Source organism: Odocoileus virginianus, chromosome 20 (genome assembly GCF_023699985.2).
Source record: "Odocoileus virginianus isolate 20LAN1187 ecotype Illinois chromosome 20, Ovbor_1.2, whole genome shotgun sequence".
NCBI classification, from domain to species: Eukaryota; Metazoa; Chordata; class Mammalia; order Artiodactyla; family Cervidae; genus Odocoileus; species Odocoileus virginianus.
In genome coordinates this window covers 30618957-30634391 of record NC_069693.1, presented here as the reverse complement: position 1 = coordinate 30634391, position 15435 = coordinate 30618957, and positions in this window count along the sequence as shown.

The following is a 15435-nucleotide window of genomic DNA, read 5'->3' as shown; positions in this document are numbered from 1 at the left end:
TTGATTTTGGAACTTTCACCAAATTACTTCATTTACTGATTCATACATTCCTACAAACTCCTTGTTACCTGTGATACAATTATTCATCAGTCTCCCCTATAAGAAGAGTTCATGGAGGGCAGGGTGTTTTTCTAAATCACCTTTAGATCCAGAGCAACTTTTATAGTACCCGATGTCCAACTATAATGATAAATGATCTGACAGATGTTTGGGAAGCTTCCCATGAATGCTCAAAAATAGAAGCTATTGATTCTACCTGGTGGCTTGGCTGAGATGGGTGAAAGGGAAGATTATCAGAGAAGTATTCCAAAGATGATGACACTCAAGCTGAGTCTAAAGCAGACAGTTTGAGGCTCAGCAACATGATGATTCTCAGCTGTGAGCTAGTGGCTTTTTTTTCTCTTTCTCAGGGTTATGTATTTCTTAGGAATTGATTCTTTAGAATGTTTAACTATATTCATTTGTATGGCCAAAGATGAATTTATGTGAAGGACAGCGTAATAGAGGAGGTAAGAAATTCCAATGTATCATCCATATTTAGAATATCATTAAATATAGATCTGTTAATCTCTTTGATATAAACAGAAGAGGCAAGAGAAACTGAGCCAGGCTGTTTACTATAAGAAGCAAGAAAGTTCACTCGAAATGTTTCTTCACATGTTTTGAGCCTCCTGATTAAGTGGAAAGCCAAAGAAGAAGTCTAATTATCAAACTACCTTTGTCCTGTAATTGGAAATATATATTGCTACATGAGGTTATGATTTGAAAGTCACACTAGTAAAATTATTAACACTTATGAAAAAAATTGCTAACCAAAGTGCTGTTCAATATTAATGTTAATTACTAAATGTGAACATGTCCTGAAGTAATTCTGCTGAACACAAACACACTTGAACTTTTCCAAGTATGTTATTTATTTCCTATATGACCCTGGACCAATAGATATGTTTGGAGTCAACTTAATTAATAGTAATATTTAGTGTCAAGGAAGGAAAGGTCCTTGCTCAAGGCAACTGAGATTGGGATTTGAGATCAAAACTATCTGATTTCTCTGCATAGAATGGCAATAGCTACAAGGAGACATCCTTTTCTCATCATATTCTTTTAATCTCTCTCCTGATTCTCCCCCTCCTTCTACTCCTCTATCTCTGTGTCCTTATCATCAAGATGAGGACACGAAAAGGAGAGGGGAAAAAAAAAAAACACCCTCACAGCCTAGTTGTTATGTTTCCCTCCTTACTCCATTGATGCTGATGAGATAGGACAACCAATTATTCCCGAGGCCCTTAGATGGCATGAAACACAAAATCCTGGCTACCCAGCATGTCAACCAGCAGGATTAACCCTTGAATGTCCAGGCTATCTTTATAGTGACGGCAACAATAGAAGTAACGCTTCCCCATCAAAATCCTCAGCATGCAAGAAAAACAGTTTTATTAACACTTAAATGTTGAAAAAGATAAAAATACAAGGACTGTTAAAAAGGAGAGATGGGATGGTTAAAAAAAAATCATTGAAAAAAACAGAAGTCTTCAAACCTTTATACATTGTAAAGTACAAATAAGAAGCCATGACATTCTTTTTCCAATTAGTGTTACAAACATAATTCAAACAGTTAGTGGTTTCTCAAAATGTAGTGCAAGGACAATCTACTTCAAAATCATTCAGAGTGATCTGTAAAAAAAAAAAAAAAAAATACAGATTCTCATGTTACCACAAAATGCTCTGTTTCAGAAGGTTCCTTCTGGGACTATATATTTTTCAAGTTCCCAAGAGGATTACTGACTGCATGAAAGTAAAGGAACCGCAACTGTAGACCGAATGTCATATCTGGAAGTCAAAATTAGAGTGAGGTGTACTAACAAAGTAGGAACTTGGCCAAATGCTATACTTCGCCATCCATCCACACTGAGTCAAGTCTGCGTTTGAGAGAACATATGGGGTTGGTAAAATATAGTCTCTTGTGAACTTGCACATAAAAATCTGAAGCCAAGTTGGTGTTTGACCATGCCACAGGCCACAGCTGGGTGTCTGCAGCCTGAGTGATGCTTCAGTAAAACTCCACACAAAATATTTGATAAAATTTTATTAAAGTAGAGCAGAGATTAGTGCCTTCTCTGCACACAAAGACTGAGAAGTGAGGTTATTCAAGCTTTTGGCTAAATTCTAAAGGTCAAAAACCACTTCCCTGTTTAAGTGAAAGCAATTCTCTTCTAAATTCTCCATCTTCTTTCAGATAAGGCTTTGGTTCCACATTAGCATTTCACTCAGAAATCATCCTTCCCACTTAAGAATTTGGAAACAATACCCCTGTGAAAATGTGCCCGATGTAGCTTTTATCCCCCTCTTATGATTAATTTTGTTGTTGGTGGGTTTATTTTTTTTGTTGTTACTTGACACAAAAGTTTGGGTGTCTAGAATATAGTATTTTCTTTTTAATGTGAAAGGAAACAACAAAACCCCCAGCTCTCTTTTCGGCCCCAGAAAAAGCACAGCCTTGGATAATACATTCATTGTTTTACAAAGGAAAAGTATTTGATGGTGTCTGAGGAATACAGAGTGCTGGAATGAAAATGAGGCTGCAAAGGAAATGGAATGAAAAATAGGTTTGTTTTGGTCACCCAGAAGCAAAACCTATCACACACAGTCACACAAACCCACCTGAAACCTAGCAGCCACTTCATACCGATTTCTGACTCCAATAAAGATGGAACTTCAAGGGAATAAGACAAAGAGAAGGAGTGGAAATGAAGCTGCCAAGGAAAACAGAACTGATTTTGCAAAGGTCAGTGCAATATAGGATTCGTTTGGACTAAGTGGATACTCCAGTGTAATTTGCAATATATTTCAACCCTTCAGAACAAGTATTTCTAGCTACTTTTAATAGCAGCTCTGAGCCATGACTATCTAAATAGACAGTGGACATTTAAGTTCACAGGACTTGATACTGCCTGTAAAAATGGAGCCCAGCAGAATTTGATTTTATTACCCCCCTTTTATTAGGCCCATAGCCAATGGCGATTAAAGTGTTGTGTCATATCTGCCAGTGTGCATGGATGCATGGGGATTATTTGTAACAGAATTTAAGTCTAGGGGCCAAGTTCCTCAGCTGTAAGTATTGAATACTAATTCTTTCTTTTTCATTCCCTCTATCAGACCTGTGACACTCACAGTGTCATCAGAGGAACTGGGACATGGATTCCAACTTTTTAATCTAAAACAATAGAACTTAAAGGACGATTAAGGGCTCAAACTTGCAGAGGCAGGGGCAGGGGACTTCTTGGACAATTGCTGTTTTATTGACCCTTCAGGATTCACCTTATTCTTCCTGCTATTACTCCAACCTCCATTTGGGGAATGACAACATTGAATTAAATCTTGGTTGGATGTATGTTCAATGCCTCACTTTGAAATCTCTAGATGCCATGCTGTCTTTGAAACTACAACTGTAGTTGGACATGGAGGCACATGTCCATGCCCAGAACATTGGACAATGTCTTTGGAACTTTGAATCTTGGACAAGAGACATGGGGAGACTGGAGTTTGCAAGTATTATTCATTTCAGTGGCTCCAGAAACTTGCACCAGAATGTTCTCATACTTGAGCTTCAAAGCTGTTATTGCCCCCGGGATCCAAAACTACTTCAGTACTAGCATATTTGACTGGCCAGCTCTTCAGCTTTATTTTCTTTCTTTGTCTATTTCTCAGTTTACAGCTGGTACTTATCCCCCTGAATCAAGGTTCACATACCTGCCCCTGTTCTGATACAGGGTACTGCTAACTTGACCAAGACCATTACTGAAACAGATGTTGGAGGCACATTTGTAAATTGTTCAATACCTTACATAGCCCATTCATTCCTCTTGCCATCAATTCTGATGCTGGTTTCTTGGGACAAGTTGAGCATCTTCCTAACTTGAACTCTTCTGCTTTCATTGATTTGAATTGAATTCAGTTGGGAATCCAGTTGGCAGCAAGTAGGAAAACAAAACCCTACTACAATTATTTAAACAAGTAATGGATCTACGTATTGTCCACAAAAATAAATACTAGAGGAAAAAGCCTAGAGCTTGTATGGGGATTCACTGATGTCAACAATGGCTGTATTCTTTCTATTTTGTTCTACATCCATAGCACATAGCTTTCTTCCCACTGCTTACTTGTCAATGGATAACCCTCCAGACATCCTGTTTAATTTAAAGGTAAGAAGAAGGAAAAAATGGCTCCCAGCTATATCAAAATGAGAAGGTATTTTAACCAAGGAAACACTCAGTTCAGTTCAGCCGCTCAGTCGTGTCCGACTCTTTGTGACCCCATAGAGTGCAGCAGACCAGGCCTCCCTGTCCATCACCAACTCCCGGAGTTTAATAAAACTCATGTCCATCGAGTTGGTGATGCCATCCAACCACCTCCTCCTCTGTCGCCCCCTACTCCTCCTGCCTTCAATCTTTCACAGCATCAAGGTCTTTTCCAATGAGTCAGTTCTTCGCATTCAGTGGCCAAAGTACTGGAGTTTCAGCTTCAGCATCAGTCCTTCCAATGAATATTCAGGACTGATTTCCTTTAGGATGGACTGGGTGTATCTCCTTGCAGTCCAAGGGACTCTCAAGAGTCTTCTCCAACACCACAGTTCAAAAGCATCAATTCTTTGGCCTTCAGCTTTCTTTATAGTCCAACTCTCACATCCATACTTGACCACTGGAAAAACCATAGCTTTGACTGAATGGACCTTTGTTGGGAAAGTAATGTCTCTGCTTTTTAATATGCTATCTAGGTTGGTCATAACTATTCTTCCAAGGAGGAAGTGTCTTCTAATTTCATGGCTGCAGGCACCATCTGCAGTTATTTTGGAGCTCCAAAAAATAAAATCTCTCACTGTTTCCATAGTTTCCCCATCCATTTGCCATGAAGTGATGGGACCAGATGCCATGATCTTAGTTTTCTAAGATCATGCTGAGCCTGATCTGAATGCTGAGCCTCAAGCCAACTTTTTCACTCTCCTCTTTCATGTTCATCCAGAGGCTCCTTAGTTCTTCTTCACTTTCTGCCATAAGTGTGGTGTCATCTGCCTGTCTAATATGACAGCGTTATCTAGGTTATTGATATTTCCCCTGGCAATCTGGATTCCAACTTGTGCTTCATCCAGTCCATCATTTCACATGATGTACTCTGCATATAAGTTAAATAAGCAGGGTGACAATATACAGCCTTGATGTACTCCTTTCCCCATTTGGAACCAGTCTGTTGTTCCATGTCCAGTTCTAACTGTTGCTTCTTGACCTGCATGCAGATTTCTCAGGAGACAGGTCAGGTGGTCTGGTATTCCCATCTCTTGAATTTTCCAGTTTGTTGTAATCTACATGGTCAAAAGCTTTTGCATAGTCAATGAAGCAGAAGTAGATGTTTTTCTGGCAGCCTCTTGCTTTCTAAATGATGCAACAATGTTGGCAATTTGATCTCTGGTTCCTCTGCCTTTTCTAAATCCAGCTTGAACATCTGGAAGTTCATGGTTCATGTACTGTTGAAGCTTGGCTTGGAGAATTTTGAACATTACTTTACTAGCATGTGAGATGAGTGCAATTGTGAGGTAGTTTGAGCATTCTTTGGCATTGTCTTTCTTGGGATTTGAAATGAAAACGGACCTTTTCCAATCCTGTGGCCACTGCTGAGTTTTCCAAATTTGGTGACATATTGAGTGCAGCACTTTCACAGCATCATCTTTTAGGATTTGAAATAGCTCAGCTGGAATTCCATCACCTCCACTATCTTTGTTCATAGTGATGCTTCCTAATGCCCACTTGACTTCGAATTGGAGGATATCTGGCTCTAGGTGAGTGATCACACGATTGTGAATATCTGGGTCATGAGATCTTTTTTGTATAGTTCTCTGTGTATTCTTGCCACTTCTTAATATCTTCTGTTTCTGTTAGGTCCATAGCATTTCTGTTCTTTATTGTGCCCATCTTTGATTGAAGTGTTCCCTTGGTATCTCTAATTTTCTTGAAGAGATCTCTAGTCTTTCCCATTCTATTATTTTCCTTTGTTTCTTTGCACTGATCACTGAGGAAGGTTTTCTTATCTCTCCTTGCTATTCTTTGGAAATCTACATTCAAAGGGGTATATCTTTCCTTTTCTCCTTTGCCTTTCATTTCTCTTCATTTCATAGCTATTTGTAAGGTCTCCTCAGACAACCATTTTGCCTTTTTGCATTTCTTTTTCTTGGGGATGGTTTGATCACTGCCTCCTGTACAATGTCACGAACCTCCATCCACAGTTCTTCAGGCACTCTGTCTATCAGATCTAATCCCTTGAATCTATTTGTCACTTCTACTGTATAATCATAAGGGATTTGATTCAGGTCATACCTGAATGGTCTAGTGGTTTTCCCTACTTTCTTCAACTTAAGTCTGAATTTGGCAATAAGGAGTTCATGATCTGAGCCACAGGCAGCTCCTGGTCTTGTTTTTGTTGACTCTGTAGAACAAAGGAACAAGGAACACTATTGTCTTGAAAAAAAGAAAACAAGTTTCAGTTAGAAGATAACAACAGGTTAGCCTTACAGATTCTGGCTGGAAATTTTTACCTCCTCCCATACTCCCATACTACCTATCAAGTTGCAAACATCTGTTGGATCATAGAAAAAGCAGCAGAATTCCAGAAAAAACATCTACTTCTTTATTGATGACTCCAAAGCCTTTGACTGTATAGATCACAACAAATTGTGGGAAATTCTTCAAGAGATGGGAATAACAGACCACCTTACCTGACTCCTGAAAAATCTATATGCAGGCCAAGAAGCAACAGTTAAAACCGGATATGGAACAACAGACTGGTTCCAAGTCGGGAAAGGAGTATGTCAAGACTGTATATCATCACCCTGCTTATTTAACTTATATGCAGAGTACACCATGCAAAATGCCGGGCTGGATGAAGCATAAGCTGGAATCAAGATTGCTGGGAGAAATATCAATAATCTCAGATATGCAGATGACACCACCCTTATGGCAGAAAGGGTAGGAGAACTGAGGAGCCTCTTGATGAAAGTGAAAGAGGAGAGTGAAAAAGTTGGCTTAAAACTTAACATCCAAAAAAATGAAGATCATGGCATCGTCCCATCCCTTCATGGCAAACAGATGGGGAAACAATGGAAACAGTGAGAGAGTTTATTTTCTTGGGCTTCAAAATCACTGCAGATTGTAACTGCAGCCATGAAATTAAAAGACACTTTCTCCTTGGAAGAAAAGTTATGACCAACCTAGACAGCATATTAAAAAGCAGAGGCATTACTTTCCCAACAAAGGTCCATCCAGTCAAAGCTATGGTTTTTCCAGTGGTCATGTATGGATGTGAGAGTTGGACTATAAAGAAAGCTGAGGGCCAAAGAATTGATGCTTTTGAACTATGGTGTTGGAGAAGACTCTTGAGAGTTTGTTGAACTACAAGGAGATCCACCCAGTCCATGCTAAGGGAATTCATTCCTGAATATTCATTGGAAGGACTGATGCTGATGCTGAAACTCCAGTACTTTGGCCGCCTGATGTGAAGAACTGATTCATTTGAAAAGACCCTGATGCTGTGCAAGTTTGAAGGCAGGAGGACAAGGGGGCGACAGAGGAGGAGATGGTTGGATGGCATCACCGACTCAATGGACATGAGTTTGATCAAATTCTGGGAGTTGGTGATGGACAGGGAAGCCACACATGCTACAGTCCATGGGGACACAAAGAGTCAGACATGACTGAGTGACTGAACTGACTCTCTGACTGACTATACTACCTATTTATGAAGTGACAGTCTTTCAAGTAATCTTTCCCTAGCCTAGTCCCAATACTGCAAAACCCAGGTCATACACATACACACATATACTCACACTTCTTTTCCTGACCCCTTCTGATTTTCATTCTTGTGTTTCGTTCATTAAGAGGCACAAACAACAGGTCAAGCATGTTAACTGAGGCTGATAGCTTCCAGGTTATGTCCTGTACATACTGTGGCAATTGCTTGCTAATATTTCTTCAGTGAGTGTCTAAGTCAACTCAGGCTGCCAAAACAAAACATAAACTGGGAAGACTATAAATGACAGAACATTTTTGCTACAGTTCCAGAGGCTGTGAAGTACAAGGCCAAGGTGCCAGCCAATTTAGTGTGTGGTGAGGGCCCTCTTCTTGGTTCATAGATGTCCATGTTATCCCTGAGTCATTACTTCACAGATGGGTCAAGGGAGCCCTCAAGAGTCTCTTTTATAAGGGTTCTAATCCCATTCATGAGGGCTCCATCCTCATGACCAATCATCTCCCAAACCCCTCACCTCCAAACCCCGTCACCTTGGGGGTTAGGTTTCAGCATATGAATTTGGAGGGGTGAGCATTCACTTTTTAGCAGGTGGTAACTATATAATTGCCACGTATTTTATGTGCTCCAGGCAGCTTCCTGCACTGTTGATTATATGGACTTCAACAGCTGACCAATATGAGTTTGAATTCCAGGCAGAGTTAAGCGAAGTTAGGTAGTTATTGAATTTCTTTGAGGTGCCATTTCTGTATCTGTAAAATGGGGCAAATACTCCCTACCATCAGGGCTGTTGTCAGCTCTAAATATACCTTGGCATATACCAGCACAATGGTGCACACAGACTGGGCTCCAAATACACCAAGACAAAAGTGGACAACTTCCTCAGAAGTTACACAGTGAGTCATATATGCAAGGGCTTTCATCCACTCAAATAAGTTTAATCTGGCTAAATTTTACTAATGTACAGAGATTTAAATCTTCCATCATATTCCACAGAAGCATTTCTTGGCTTCCTGTGGAGCCACTTGTGTCTGCACTTAAAAATAACTCTTTGTATTTCTGTCTCCAGAACAAGGCTTTGAGCCTTGTATGGACTCATTATTTATCCACAGCATGTCACATAATGTCTGGTAAGTCGTAGCTATTCCATGAATGTCTCTTGTGAGTGAACGTAAATATCCTATTCACAAATATTCTGCTGACAACAATACATTAAGCTTCTGTATATTCATATGTAAACAAATAATAAGAAAAAGACTTCTATAGTATTGTAGTGAGGACTAAGTGAAAAAAATAAAAAAGGCAAGTAAAATTCAAAGCATGGATTCTGGAACTAAAGTAATTGCTGCTTTCTCTAGTTTTATTTTTTTTTAAGCCAATACACCAAATGTATTTAATTTATAAATGGACTCTAACCATTTAACCATAATAGTGAAATATTAAGGCTTATCACTTATGCAAAATATTTACCGACCAATGTCAGTTTCTAAAAATATTTAGCATTTATGACTTTAAGGTGTCTCAGAGAGGATCACAAATATTTCAAATATGCTTTCCACATACGCCCATGCATCAAATGACCTGGCCACTTATAGGTTCATCTATTCCTTCAAAAGTTCACAAGATCCAAAATCAATGAATACTGGAAGGTGAACTTTGTCAAATTCTAGTTCCTTTTTAAGAAATTTAGGCATTCAAAGCACAACAAATCAAAACACAGACCAAAAAAATGTGAAATATTTCAAATTACTTTTGCTTCATATCTCCCGTAAAATTTCAGGGTACGAAGAAAACTAGAATTTGTGAATTCCTATGATCTCTTTCCAAATACAAACAATTAATTTAGCTAAGGTTATTTAGTCCACTCCTTTTATCTTTCAAGCTTTTTAGAATTTTACCCCTCTGGCTTGTATAATCATAAAATCCAGTAGTTCATGTGGTTTATTTAGGCAAATTCTGATTATCTCCCACTTTAAAATATTTATATCCTTTAACCCAATAATTCCACTTCTAAGAACTGATCCTAAAATAAATATCAGATATGCATATGCAGATTTGTATTTTCAAAAAGTCTTTTAAAATTGTATTTTGTTTGCATCTATTTCTTCCACTACAATATATATACAATATTTGGAGAATTGTTAAGTAATTTATAGTGAGATCACAAAATGAATCACTATGTGGTGATTTGTGTTAAATATATATTTTTGAGTACTATTTTAATGAATTAGAAAAACCTTTATGATAGATTCAAGTAAAAAAAAAGCAAGATACACATTTTAGTTTCAGTTATACTATATATGTCATTTTCCATTGATTGCATAGGAAAAATGATAAAAGGACGTATACTGTAATATTAACTGTGATTATAGTTTTTAAATTGATAGAATTGTGACTGATATTAATTTTATATGCTTTTTTGCAGTTTCTACAATGAGCAGGTATTACTTTGACAATAAGAAAAGTAAACATTTTTAATGACACTGATTGGTTGGTTTCATAATGAACGTATTAAAATAAATTTTCTTTTTTCCATAAAGGCCTTATAGAGAATAGAGTGTATAAAACGTAGAGAGAAGCTTCTATATTATAAACTGATGAAAATCAAGTGATGGAAGTTTAAACTATCTCTAGATTAAACGTTATGACAAAACTCACGATTAGTTTTCCCAAACAAGACTTCCAAAAAGATCTCTTATCTTTCCTATGATCATGTGTAAGATAAACAGTATATTTCTTGGCCGTTTTTATTATATTAAATATTATTTACTAGAATGTGTAGATTTTGCACTTAGTACCAAAGATTACTGTTTTTGTACATCAATTGCTGCTTTTATATCAATACTGAAGCAGTGCTCAACCTGCAGGAATCTTTAATTGCTTTGGAGCTTTTTATAACCCTCTCTCTGATACAAGGTCTGGATTTCATTTTCGTGCTGGAGTTTTGTTGTGCAGTCTCGGGTGGCCTTTTGCCATGTCCATTACTTACCACTTTTACTCATCTCTCTATTTCTGATTTTATTCCTTTTGGACTTGATTTCTTGCTGTTCCTGACACCTGCTCCAGCCTGATAAACTGACAGCTCCAATAGTAAATCTTGCCCCGATGCTTTCCTTTCCCAGGGATGGAAAATAGTGTGTTCCAGTGGGTTATAACACTTTAGCAAACATCAGGAATCCTGTCCCTTCCACTTTGGAACTCCATTGTTTAGAAATAGACATGCTGTTCCCTTTGTCTGATAAACCTTGCCCCATATGACCTTCCTCCTCTCAGCTGGCTGACTTCCACCCCTCCAACAAGCTTAACACAGGTGACATCCTCTCAAGGCAGCCACCCTGACACCCTCCCCAGGAAAATCCCCAGATCTGTCTAAAGCCTAGGTTATATGGTCTGTTCTATGATTTTATAGCTCTCTGTGCTCCATTTTATCAGAGCACTATTGCTACTATAATCTCTTCTAAATATTTGTTTGTCTCACACTTTAAAAAATTTTTTATTGGAATGTAGTTGCTTTACAATGTTGTGTTATTTTCTACTGTACAGCAGAGTGAATTAGCCATATGTAAATATATCTCCTCTCTCTTGGATTTTCTTCCCGTCTAGGTCACCACAGAGCATTATGTAGATTTCCCCGTGCTATGTAGTAGGTTTTCATTAGTCATCTATTTTATACATAGTAGTGTATATACATCAATCCCAGTAACCCAATTCATACCAACTCCCTCTTTCCCCCCTTGGTACCCATGTCTTTGTTCTCTATGTCTGTGTCTCTATTTCTGTTCTGCAAATATGACTACAATTGTTTTCTCTTTTTCTTCCCTTCATATGCAGCAAATATTCAATGAGCATTTATTGAATAAATGGTCTTTGAAAGAAATAAGCAGAATAGACAAAGGCCAAGGGAAATTGACCCCAGGAGATTTACTCTCAGAAAAAGTGCAGGTCTCAAATGTGATAAAGCAGACGCTAATTCAGAATACTCAAAAAGCAGTGATGCAAAGGAAACATCTAAAACGTGTCTGTGTGCGTGGAGCTCTCTGTACACTTCCCGTGCACGCTGACACTCTCCTTGGCAGAGGCACCTGCCTTGGACTCTGACATTGCCCATGAATATTCTGATTATAAAATCCCGGCTTTTAGGAACCAGATGTCCTTACCAGATTTTACTCAATTTAAGTTTTCGATTTAGTTCTCCTTTGAAAGTTTCAGTGCTGAATTACCATGGGTATTTCTAGCTGGGGGTATTTGAGGTCTATAATTTAGTTAGAGATGGAGGACACTGTTTGGTATAGGTGATAAGTTCCTGATTTCAGGTTTCATAAAACATAGTCACCTGTTTCTTTGTTCCCCTCTTTTTCTTTCAAGATCAAGACAAATATATAAATGATTCTGACAACAATTTCCCTTATTGCTATAAAATTCTTTTACTCTGCTGAACACTGACCAGCTTTCTCTTCAATAATTTGCATGGGGCAGATTCACATTTTATGTTTTCTACCATTAATAGTACCAGGATAACTATAACTGGGATAATCTTCTCTAGATTGTACTGAAGATGAGATTTTTCATTTGGTATATGCAGCACTTAGAAATATGTGTTTTCAGAATAAAATTAGCATATGGTTATTAAATGCAATTGGCGTTGTAGAGAAAACTGGGAATAAGTAAAAATATACATTCATAGCCCCACCACACATATTTCATTGTTATTAATATTTTAAGTTACTTATTCTGTTTTTAATTCTGGAGATCTTTGTATACATAAAATTTTAATGTATTTACTTAACATTGTATATGCTTGGGCTCAAATTCCAACTCAGCTGCTTGCTACCTGCATGACATTAATTTTCTTAATTGTGTAAACTACCCATAACTCTGTTTCCTTGTCTGTAACACAGGAATTAAAATAATGACTACTTCATAGATTTTTAAATAGTCCATAAGTCAAAATAAGTTGTACACTTGTAATATACTTTTCCTAAGGAAAATTAGGACAATGATAACAATAATAAGTATAATAACAATTTAGGTCATTTTGCATGCATGCTAAGTCACTACAGTCGTGTCCAACTGTAAGTGACCCCATGGACTGTAGCCCACCAGGCTCTTCTGTCCATGGGATTCTCCAGTCATGAATACTGGAGTGGGTTGCCATGCCCTCCTCCAGAGGATCTTCCCAACCCAGAGATCAAACCCACATCTCCTACATTTCCTGCATTGGCAGGTGAGTTCTTTACCACTACCACCATCTGAGGAGCCCCTTAGGCCATTTTAGTACTTGTTAATTGCCACACACTGCTTCAGATACATTTTTCCTGCTCGGGAGATGAAAGATAATATAATGTTATGGGAATATTTCATTGTTTTTAAGTAGCAGATTCATGGAGGACCTAACTCCCATATTTTGGAAGTCCTATCTCACCAACAGCATTTAAATGTTTTCAAAATTTTTTCAAGGGTCCAATATGTTAATCACTACTGTTCCAGAATTAAAGATAGGCTTTTGCCAGGACTTCTCACTCTACTTCCCAAATATACATCTACTTTACTTTAAAGGGAGGTATTAATTATTTACTTGCACAACAAAATCTGGACTTGGAAATGAGTAACACTGATTTATAAAAATAGTAATTTGATCTAAATAGGTCATGAGTCACAGATGAGTATGTGAATAGAAGTTTGGCTGGTACGTGTGATGATTTGTCATTTTTGTGCTGAGACTTTCAAAAATAAGTGCTAGTATTCAGGTAGATGTTGAAGATTTTGAGTAGATGTTGATTTTCTACATAGCCAGTGACATCATTGTAATCTCAATATTGGAAAGTTAATGTTGACAAACGTTATATGCCTCTCAAACTTTCATCATCTTTCTTATAAACTGAAAATTTGGTAACTGACTTTTTATTAGAAATATATCTTATTTTATAGGTTATTAATTCCAAGATAACTAATTTTAATAAGCTCTAAAAGTGTGATTCATTCATAATATGGCTTACCTGGTGGCTCAGTGGTAAAGAACCCACCTGCAAGCAGGAGACCCCAGTTCGATTTCTGGATCAGGAAGATCCACTGGAGAAGGGATAGGCTACCCACTCCAGTATTCTTGGGCTTCCTTGGTGACTCAGCTGGTAAAGAATCTGCCTGCAATGTGGGAGACCTGGGTTCGATCCCTGAATTGGGAAGATACCCTGAAGAAGGGAATGGCTACCCACTCCAGTATTCTGGCCTGGAGAAATCCATGGACTGTATAGTCCATGAGGTCACAAAGAGTCGGACATGACTGACTTTCACTTTAAAAAATGTGATTCATCAATAATATATGCAAATACTTGTATGTGATTTAAAATTTACAAAACTGCAGACAATTAACCATTTCTGACCAAACTCTTGCCTCCAAAAATGTACTTTCATGTCATCTGCAACATATGATAAGTCACCAAACTACTAAGGAAAGGATATTGTTCATAGTTTAGACAAAAGATATCAGGCAATAATACACAGTCTCTATTTCTCAAATACATTTTATACATAATGCTTTTGAAAGGGAGATGTTGATTACATTGCAACTGGAAAGGTATAGAAAAAGAAAAATGTATTGTAACTGGTCATTATTCAATATAACCAAATTGAGAGAACTCTGTTTTTGAGACATATATCTTATACACTATTAAGCAAAAACATGACAAAAAATTGATCTATCAAATGTAGGTCTCAAAATCCATCTAAGCTTACTTTAATTCAGTAACAAATGATATTACCTAAAAAAAGATCAGAGCCAAATGCTAATCCATACAACATAACATGTATAAACCAGGACTATCCTAGGAAAACCAGAAGTTATATTCACTGTACATTTGAAACATTTGAAAAGGTGCCCAACCTCATTAGTCATCCAAGGACATGCAAATTAAAATTCTCTTTTGAACAATGATATTGTATCTGAAAAGATTATGGTTTTCACTACCTAATTGACTTTGTATCTCTGCTCTTGCCTCACAATCATCTCAACAACAGAGTATTTTTTGTAGGGAGAATATTATATTTGTTGCTATATTCTTTGAGGATAGAACAAATGCTTAACATAGAGTAGCTACTCAATATTTCGGAGAAGGCAATGGCACCCCACTCCAGTACTCTTGCCTGGAAAATCCCATGGATGGAGGAGCCTGGTAGGCTGCAGTCCATGGGGTCGCAAAGAGTTGGACATGACTGAGCGACTTCACTTTCACTTCTCACTTTCATGCGTTGGAGAAGGAAATGGCAACCCACTCCAGTGTTCCTGCCTGGAGAATCCCAGGGGACGGGGGAGCCTGGTGGGCTGCTGTCTATGGGGTCACACAGAGTCGGACACGACTGAAGCAACTTAGCAGCAGCAGCAGCAATTAATATTTATCAAATTGATAGAGTAAATAAATTAATGCCAAGAAATATAAATAAGTTAAACTGGCAGAATTGTTCAAAATATTCAAGCTCACTTTTTTTTGTCTGCATGGTTAAACCTAAGTCAAATGCAGTAGTTCTAATAGGCATTCTGAGAGGTTCAGTGAGATGCCATTGAGTTAACCACTAGAGTACAAGTAAGTACTCAGCTAAATTATTTGGGAGACACTGAAATACCTTACATCTCTATTGAAATATGTAAAT